This window comes from Fukomys damarensis, unplaced genomic scaffold (assembly GCF_012274545.1).
Source record: "Fukomys damarensis isolate Sample0158 unplaced genomic scaffold, DMR_v1.0_HiC HiC_scaffold_39, whole genome shotgun sequence".
Classification (NCBI taxonomy): Eukaryota; Metazoa; Chordata; class Mammalia; order Rodentia; family Bathyergidae; genus Fukomys; species Fukomys damarensis.
The window spans coordinates 55,231,458-55,239,356 of record NW_022900951.1 but is presented as its reverse complement, the minus strand read 5'-3'; the positions used below and the strand labels follow the sequence as shown (position 1 = coordinate 55,239,356).

The following is a 7,899-nucleotide window of genomic DNA, read 5'->3' as shown; positions in this document are numbered from 1 at the left end:
CTGCTCCTCAGACAAAGGACTATTATCTAGAATATATAAAGAACTCAAAACAATCAGCCCCCCCAAATATAAAGACCCGATTCAAAAATGGGCATCTGCAATGAAGAGACATTTCTCAGACAAAGAAGTAAAAACAGCAAGTAAATATATGAAAAAATGCTGCACATCAGTGGTCATTTGAGATATGCAGATGAAAACAACACTGAGATTCCACCTCACCCCACAAAGAATGGCTGCTATCAAGAAATCACACAATAACAAATGTTGGCGGGGTTGTGGGGAGAAAGGTAGCCTTATCCATTGTTGGTGGGAGTGCAGACTGGTGCAACCACTATGGAAATCAATATGTAGATACCTCAAAGAGCTGGGACTAAAATTTGAAAATGTACTACAAATCCAGTGTGATAAAAACAGCATGGTACTGGCAATCAAACAGACCTGAGGATCAGTGGAATGGACTGGAAGACACAAAAACAACTACAGATGTATTCAGCTACCTCATCTTTGACAAAGGAGCTGACCATCCTCAGTGGAGGAAAGATAGATGCACCTGTTTATAGCAGCACAATTTGTACTAGCTAAAACTTGGAAACAGCCCCTTTGCCCATCAGTTGGAAACTGCATAAAGAAGATGTGGTTTTTCTATAAAATGGAATACTACTCAGCCATAAACAATGAGAAATTAGATTCATTCATAGGAAAATGTATACAAATTAAGGATATACTCCTAAATGAAATAAATAAGTCACACATATGTAAATACCAAATAGTTTCTCTGGTGTGAAAAACTATAATAGTACACAAGATCCTAATGATATAATTGACAATGTGAAATAGGTAGAAAAGGGCTAAAGGTGTAGGGAAATTTGGAGGGGCAGGGGAAAGGTTATGGGAAAATAAGGGAAAAGAAAAAAATATTAGAAAATGAAAAATGGAAATAAAGTGTTTGTAAATGGGGAGGGGAGGAGGGGGTGAAGGGATGGCAGGGACAACGGGAAAAATGAGAACCAAGACCTGTCATGTAAAGGTACAAGATCCCAATGATGAATGTAACTGTGCTGTGTACCTAAAATGTACCAATAAATTCAATGAGAGAGAGAAAATAAAGGTGAGATCCCAGTTGTTGATTCTTTATTCTAGTTCCTGTGCTCCTGAGGATTTGTTCATAAAGTCTCTTACTATGCCAATGTCTTCAAGAGCTCTACCTAAGTTATCTTCCAACAAGTTTAATGTTTCTGTTTTAATATTTAGATCTTTAATCTACTTGCATTTTAGTTTAGTGCATAGTGAAAGATATGGGTGTAGTTTTAAACTTTGGCAAGTTGAAATCTAGTTTTTCCAACACCATTTATTAAAGAGACCGTCTTTCCTCTAGTGAGGATGGTTCACTCCTTTGTCAAAGATGAGGTAGCTGAGTGTGTCTCACGTTGTTTCTGCATCTTCTAATCTATTCCACTGATCCTTGGGTCCGTTTCTTTGCCAGTACCATGCTGTTTTTATTACAGTAGCTTTGTAGAAGTTTCAAGTTGCAGATTGTGATAACCCCTGCCATGTGTCTGTTGCCTAGAATAGCTTTTGTTATTCTATGTCTTTTCCAGTTCCAAATGAATTTTTGTATTGTTTTCTCTAGTTCAGTGAAATATACTGTTGGGATTTCTATTGGGATTGTATTGAATCTGTATAGCAGTTTTGGAAGTAGGGTCATTTTCACTATATTGGTTTTTCCTATCCAGGAACAAGGGATATCTTTCCAATTTCTTATATCCTCTTCAATCTCTTTTTTCACAGTGCTGTAGTTCTCAATGTAGATGTCTTTTGCTTCCTTTGTTAGAATAATGTCTAGATATTTCACTTTTTATGCTATTGTGAAAGGAATTGTTTCCCTCATATCTCTCTCATTGAGTCTGTTGTTTATATACAAGAAGACAAATGATCTTCAAGTGTTGACCTTGTGTCCAGCTACTCTACTGAATTTGTCAGTTAAGTCTAGAAGTCTTTTGGCAGAGTTTTTTGGGACTTCTATAGGAGTATCATATTGTCAGCAAATAATGACAATTTAACTTCTCCCTTTCTTATCTTTATTGCTTTTATTTCTTTCTCTTGTCTATTTGCTCTGGCTAATGTTACCAAAACTGTATTGAACAGGAGTTGTGATACTGGATATCCTTGTCTTGTTCCTGATTTTAGTGTGAAGGTTTTCAGTTTTTGACCATTTTGTATGATGTTGGCTGTTAGTTTTTCATAGATAGTCTTTATCAAGTTGAGATATAGACCATCTATTCCAATTTTCTGTAGGGTTTTTATCATGGATGGATGTTGAATTTTGTCTAATGCTTTTTCTGCATCAATTGAGATGATCATATGATTTTTATCCTTGGCTCTGTTAATATAGTGTATTACATTTACTGATTTACATATGTTGAACCATCTTTATATTCCTGGGATAAATCCAACTTGGTTGCGGTGTTTGATCTTCTTATGACCCTCTGTATTCTGTTTGACAGTATCTTATTAAGGATTTTTGCATCTATGTTTATTAGGGAGATTGGCCCATAGTTCTCTTTTTTCATTGGATCTTTTCCTTGTTTTGGAATCAAAGCAACACTTGCTTCCAGGAATGAATTTGGAGTTATTGCTTCCCTTTCAATTTCATTGAAAAATTTAAACAGTAGTGGCAGTAATTCTTCTCTAAATAGTTTGTAGAATTCAGCAGTGAATCCATCAGGACCTGGGATTTTCTTTGTTGGTAAATTTTAATTACATTTTCCATTTCACTGATTGTAATTGGGGTGTTCAGAATTTTTATATCTTCTTCATTCAATTTTGGTAATTCGTATGTATCTAGAAATCTGTCCATTTCTTCCTCACTTTCTATTTTATTAGAGTACAAGTTCTGTAGGTATTGACGATCCTCTGGATTTCTGCTGGATCTGTTGTGGCTTCACCTATTTCATTCCTAATTGTATGGATATGAGCCTTTTTGATAAGGTTAGCTAAGGGTTTATCAATTTTATTTATTCTTTTGAAAACCCAACACTTTGATTCATTTTTTTTGTATCATTCTCTTAGTCTCCATTGCATTGATTTCTGCTCTGATCTTTATAATTTCCTCCCTTGTACAAGCTTTTATTTTGTGTTGCTCTTCTTTTTCTAGAAGCTTAAGATTCAGCATCAGGTTATTTGAGCTCACTCTATTTTCCTAACGTGGATACTGCTAATGTTGTTTATTTGAGCTCACTCTATTTTCCTAATATGGAACTGCTTTGATTGTGTCCTATAAATTCCTATGTGTTGTATTGGCATTATCATTTATTTGTAAAAACTGTCTAATTTCTTCTTTAATTTCCTCTGTGATCCATTGGTTTTTCAGGAGAGTGTTATTCAATTTCCATGTGTTTGTGAAGTTCTTGTGGTTTCTTTTGTTATTGATCTCTAGTTTAATTGCCCTATGGTCTGGTAGTATATCTGGGATAACTTCAACTCCTTTGCATTTACTTATACATGTTGTATGAGCTAGTATGTGGCCTATTTTGGAGAATGACCCATGTGCAGCTGAAAAGAATGTATATTCTGATTTTGTGGTGTGGAACAACACTCTGTAGCTACCAGTTAAGTCCATTTGTTCAAAAGCTTGGTTCATGGACTGAGGATCTTGCACTTGTGAGGCAGGCACAGAGCCACTGAGCTAAATCCCCAACTATTGCTTGGGGTTTTGATGCCATAATGAAGGATCTATTGCCAAATACAAAGTCGTGAAGTTTGTCTCTATGTTATCTATGATTTTTAAAATTTTAGCCCTTTCTTTCGATTTTTGGTCCATTTTGAGTTAATTTTATCTATGGTGTGAGGGAAGGCTCCGACTTCATTCTTTATCATATGACTATCTATTTGTTTCAGGACTATTTGTTTCAATGATTATTCTTTCTGCCACTGGATAGCCTTTTCTCTTTTGTGGAAAATTAGTTGGCCAGAGACACCTGTTCTTATATCTGGATTGCCAGCTCTATTCTATTGATGTATATGCCTATCCTTATGCTGGTATCGTGATGTCTTGTTATCACTGCTTGGAAGTAAGCTTTGAAATCAAGAAATATTTTATTCATTCAACTTTATTCTTCTTTCAAGCTTGTTTTTCCATATGAATTTTAAAATTGGCCTGTTGGGCATTTTTTCTTTAGGGAAAAAATTACTAGCTGGGATTTTGACTGGGATTGCATGGAATCCATAGATCATTTGGGGGAATATTATCATCTTAACAGTATTAAACCCTTTAATCCATGAACATAGGATACTTCTCTGTTTTAGTCCACCTTTATTTCAATTTTATTTTAAGGCTTTTAGTGTAAAAGTCATACACTTGGTTCAATTTATTCTTATTTTTTGTAAACTATTTCAAACAAAATTTTTAATTTTATTTTCTGCTTGCTCATTGCTGCTATATAAAAATGGAATTCACTTTTGTATATTGATCTTATTGAACTTGTTTATTAATATGGCATTTTATAGGATTGCTTAAGAAGGAATGTCATCTTCTGAATAAGAGTGATATATTTATTCTTTTTATTGCTATCTGTAAATGTAATTATTTTACAGACCTCCAAAATACTGATCAGCAAAAACTGATGGATCTAAACTGAAGAATAGATAAATCTATTACTGTTGTTACAGCTTCAATGCTACTACCTCAGTAATCAATAGAATAAGTCAACTGATAAGGATATAGAACACATGAACAACTACCAACCAACTTGATTTAATTGATATTTATAGAAGCCCTATGTCATAATAGCAAAATACATATTTTTTCAAAAGTATATGGAGCATTCCTCACCATAAGCCATATTCCAATTCTTAAAACAGACCTCAAAAAGTTGAAAAGTATTTCAGGGAGTCTGAGCCTCTGTCATGATATGGCAGAAGATGGTGGTAGCTGCTGCTATGATGTTGTCCCTGTGCTCAGTAGAAATGACCATGGAGCAGCAGCACAAGGTATGGTGACACTAACCCAGGATTCCCAGTGGCCCTCAGCAATGGGGGCTTAACTGGTGAGTGGCAGGACCAAGGTCTTTGCTTGCTAAGGCTGAGGGGCATGAGTGAACAGGGCTTTCTCAGGCCTGTGGCCCTGTTAAAAATTTAAACCTCTCAGAAGTGTAAGGTGGAATAAAAGAAGACAAATAACTGAAGTTTTTTGAGATTGTGATTGTAGTCCCAGGACAAAGATATTACTGCTCAAGCCTCACTTTTCTAAAGCTGCTATAAAGACATTTGATATAAAGCTTCATTGAGTATGTTGTGAAATGGGCTGCAAAGAACTCACATGACTTCCCTAAAAGTTACTTGGCCCTTATTTCACTATTCCCAGCAAGTGCTATACTGTCCTGGAAATAGACCAAGACAATCGAATCCAGAAAGAAGCAGCAAAAGAAGAAACAAAAAATCCAGAAAATATTGCAAAAGCTGAACAATTTTTAAAAGATTGAAAGAATAAACATACTCTGAAATCAGAGAATAATTATTTGGAAAATTATGGAGCTTTGTTAGTATCCACTAAGGTTTCTGTGGATTTCATAATGGTATTAATTTGCTAAATGAAAGCTGACTATATAGAAAAAAATTTGCTGGTTTTTGTCTTAATACTGTAATAACTTTAGGCTTGGGTATTGAAGTTTATTAGTATCTATTGGATGCTAATATAAATTGACATTTATTATACAACTTGAGAATCTCCAGTCTGAACATTCAAAACTCAAAATGCCCCTCAAACCTTAAACTTGTTAAGCATAAACATGATGCCAGATGTGGAAAATTTCACACCTGACTTTATATGGTGGATTATAGTAAAAAAACACAGGTGAACTAAAACTATTGCATAAAATTACCTTCAGGCTACATGTAGAAGATGTGTATGAAACATAAATTTTGTGTTTAGACCTGGATCTCATCCTCAAGATATCTCATTGTCATAAGCAAATATTCAAAATCTGAAAAAAGTTTCAAGCACTTCTGGTTCCAAGCATTTTCGGATAAGAGATACTCAACCTGAAGTACAAACTTTTTTATATCTGATGCAGTAATTTAACATTTTTGCAGCTTATTTACTGAAATTAAAACATCCTGTGGAGAAAAATGACTTTAGATTATTAATTCTTTATAGATAGTGATTTAAAATGGGGTCTGTTGTACAAAAAGATATTAAAATTGCCCTCTCTATGGTAAAAAAGTATGCTTTGACTTTAGAGATAAAGTATATTAATCACATCTTTTGTCATTATTTCTTATTTCTTAGAGTAGAATCATTTCTGGCTTCTCAAAAAAAAATAATATTAATGAATTCTATTTTCTCCATTTTTCTGGGTTTAGCCTTTGAGACAACTAGAAATTATCAAGACATTCTACATTTTTAAACCTAGCTTTATGAAGAATTCTCTTATTATCTTGACTACATATAATACCACCTACTGGATAAAATAATTTTTGAAGGGAGGGCAGGGACAAGGGGAAAAAAATGAGAACCAAGACCTGTCATGTAAAGGTAGAAGATCCCAATGATGAATGTAACTGTACTGTATGCCTAAAATGCACCAATAAACTCAATGAGAGAAAAAAATTGTACTTATTAACACTGTTATTTTCTAGAGATGAGTTGTTGAGAAGATTAACACTGATTTAAAGCTTGCAATAAAAATCCAAATACTTGTCTTATGGCTTATGTTTAGCTGTCCCCCTAAAGCCTCATGAAGTCTTAGGTGGGAATTTTTCAGAGGTGGCTGAATCTAGAGTGTGTGATGCTGGGATTAAGGGCATGTAATTACTAAACCAATACACTGATTGGTTTGGCACTGCCCTAATCCTTTGCAGTCTGGGTAGGAAAAAGGGGCAGAAAGATGCGTTAAGGTCCCTTGTTGCTTTTGCCATCTTCCGGCTCTCACGAACTGTTTCTCCTCTACAAGTCCTGTCTGCCATACTACTCTGCCTTAGAGACAGCTGATAATGGACTAAAACTTCTATAAACTGTGAACTAAATAAAGCTTCCCCCTTCAACTTTGAGTGTCAGGTATTTTTTTCTCAGCAACAACAAAAGTAATTAAGACAACTTAGAACCGTTTTTCTTATGCTAATTGGAATTATGATGTATAAATGGCTTTTTAAATAATTTGCTGAGTATAGAGATACAACTTTTGTTTTTTATTCTAGTCTTTGTTTTAATTCATATAGTATGATATTCCATTCTTTTTAATCAAACAGGCTCAAGGTGAAAATTAAAATTTCAACCCTTCCCTTGCCCCCTTGCTGAGGACTGAATCCAGGGTCTTGCACATCCTTATCAAGGACTGTACCACTAAGCTTCAGCCCCATCCCTTTTTATTTTTTATTTTAAGATGAAGCCTTACTAAATTGCTCAGTCTAACCTTGAATTTGCAATCCTCCTTTCTTAGTGACCTATGGTATAGCTGGTGTTATAGGTATGTGCCACCATACCTGGCTTCAAATTTCTTTTAACAGACTCTAAAAGAGTTAACACTTTAGTCATACTTCATAAAAGGTAAAGAAAGCCTTGGATTTTGGAAAAAATTTGTTGAGCATAGTAGTAATTGCATGAATAGGATAAATTATGTCAAAATAAGGATATGTTATTATTAGAAGAATTACAATAAAGAGTTCTTTCAGTAAAGTAGTACAGTGGAAAGTTTTGACTATTAAACATGGTTTATATAAATTCATGGTTTAGTAATTTTATTTACTGTATTATTTTATAGTTTATTTAATATTTTCTGAACCCTTAATAATGAATTTTTAGTTACAATAATTGTCCAATGGCTCTAATATAAAAATGAAACTAGGTTTTGAGATGAATTTTATATTCTTTATAGAAATTGTACCTCGGTGAGAGTGCTTGTC

At 34.2% G+C, this 7,899-nt stretch overlaps 1 protein-coding gene and 1 pseudogene across 1 annotated transcript in view; both read left to right on the top strand.

The window, feature by feature from the left end:
- The window catches only part of Tex11 (testis expressed 11), a 478,576-nt gene that overhangs the window by 445,703 nt on the left and 24,974 nt on the right, over window positions 1–7,899 (top strand). The window lies entirely within an intron of this gene.
- Window positions 4,921–5,480, top strand: LOC117284727 (annotated as a pseudogene).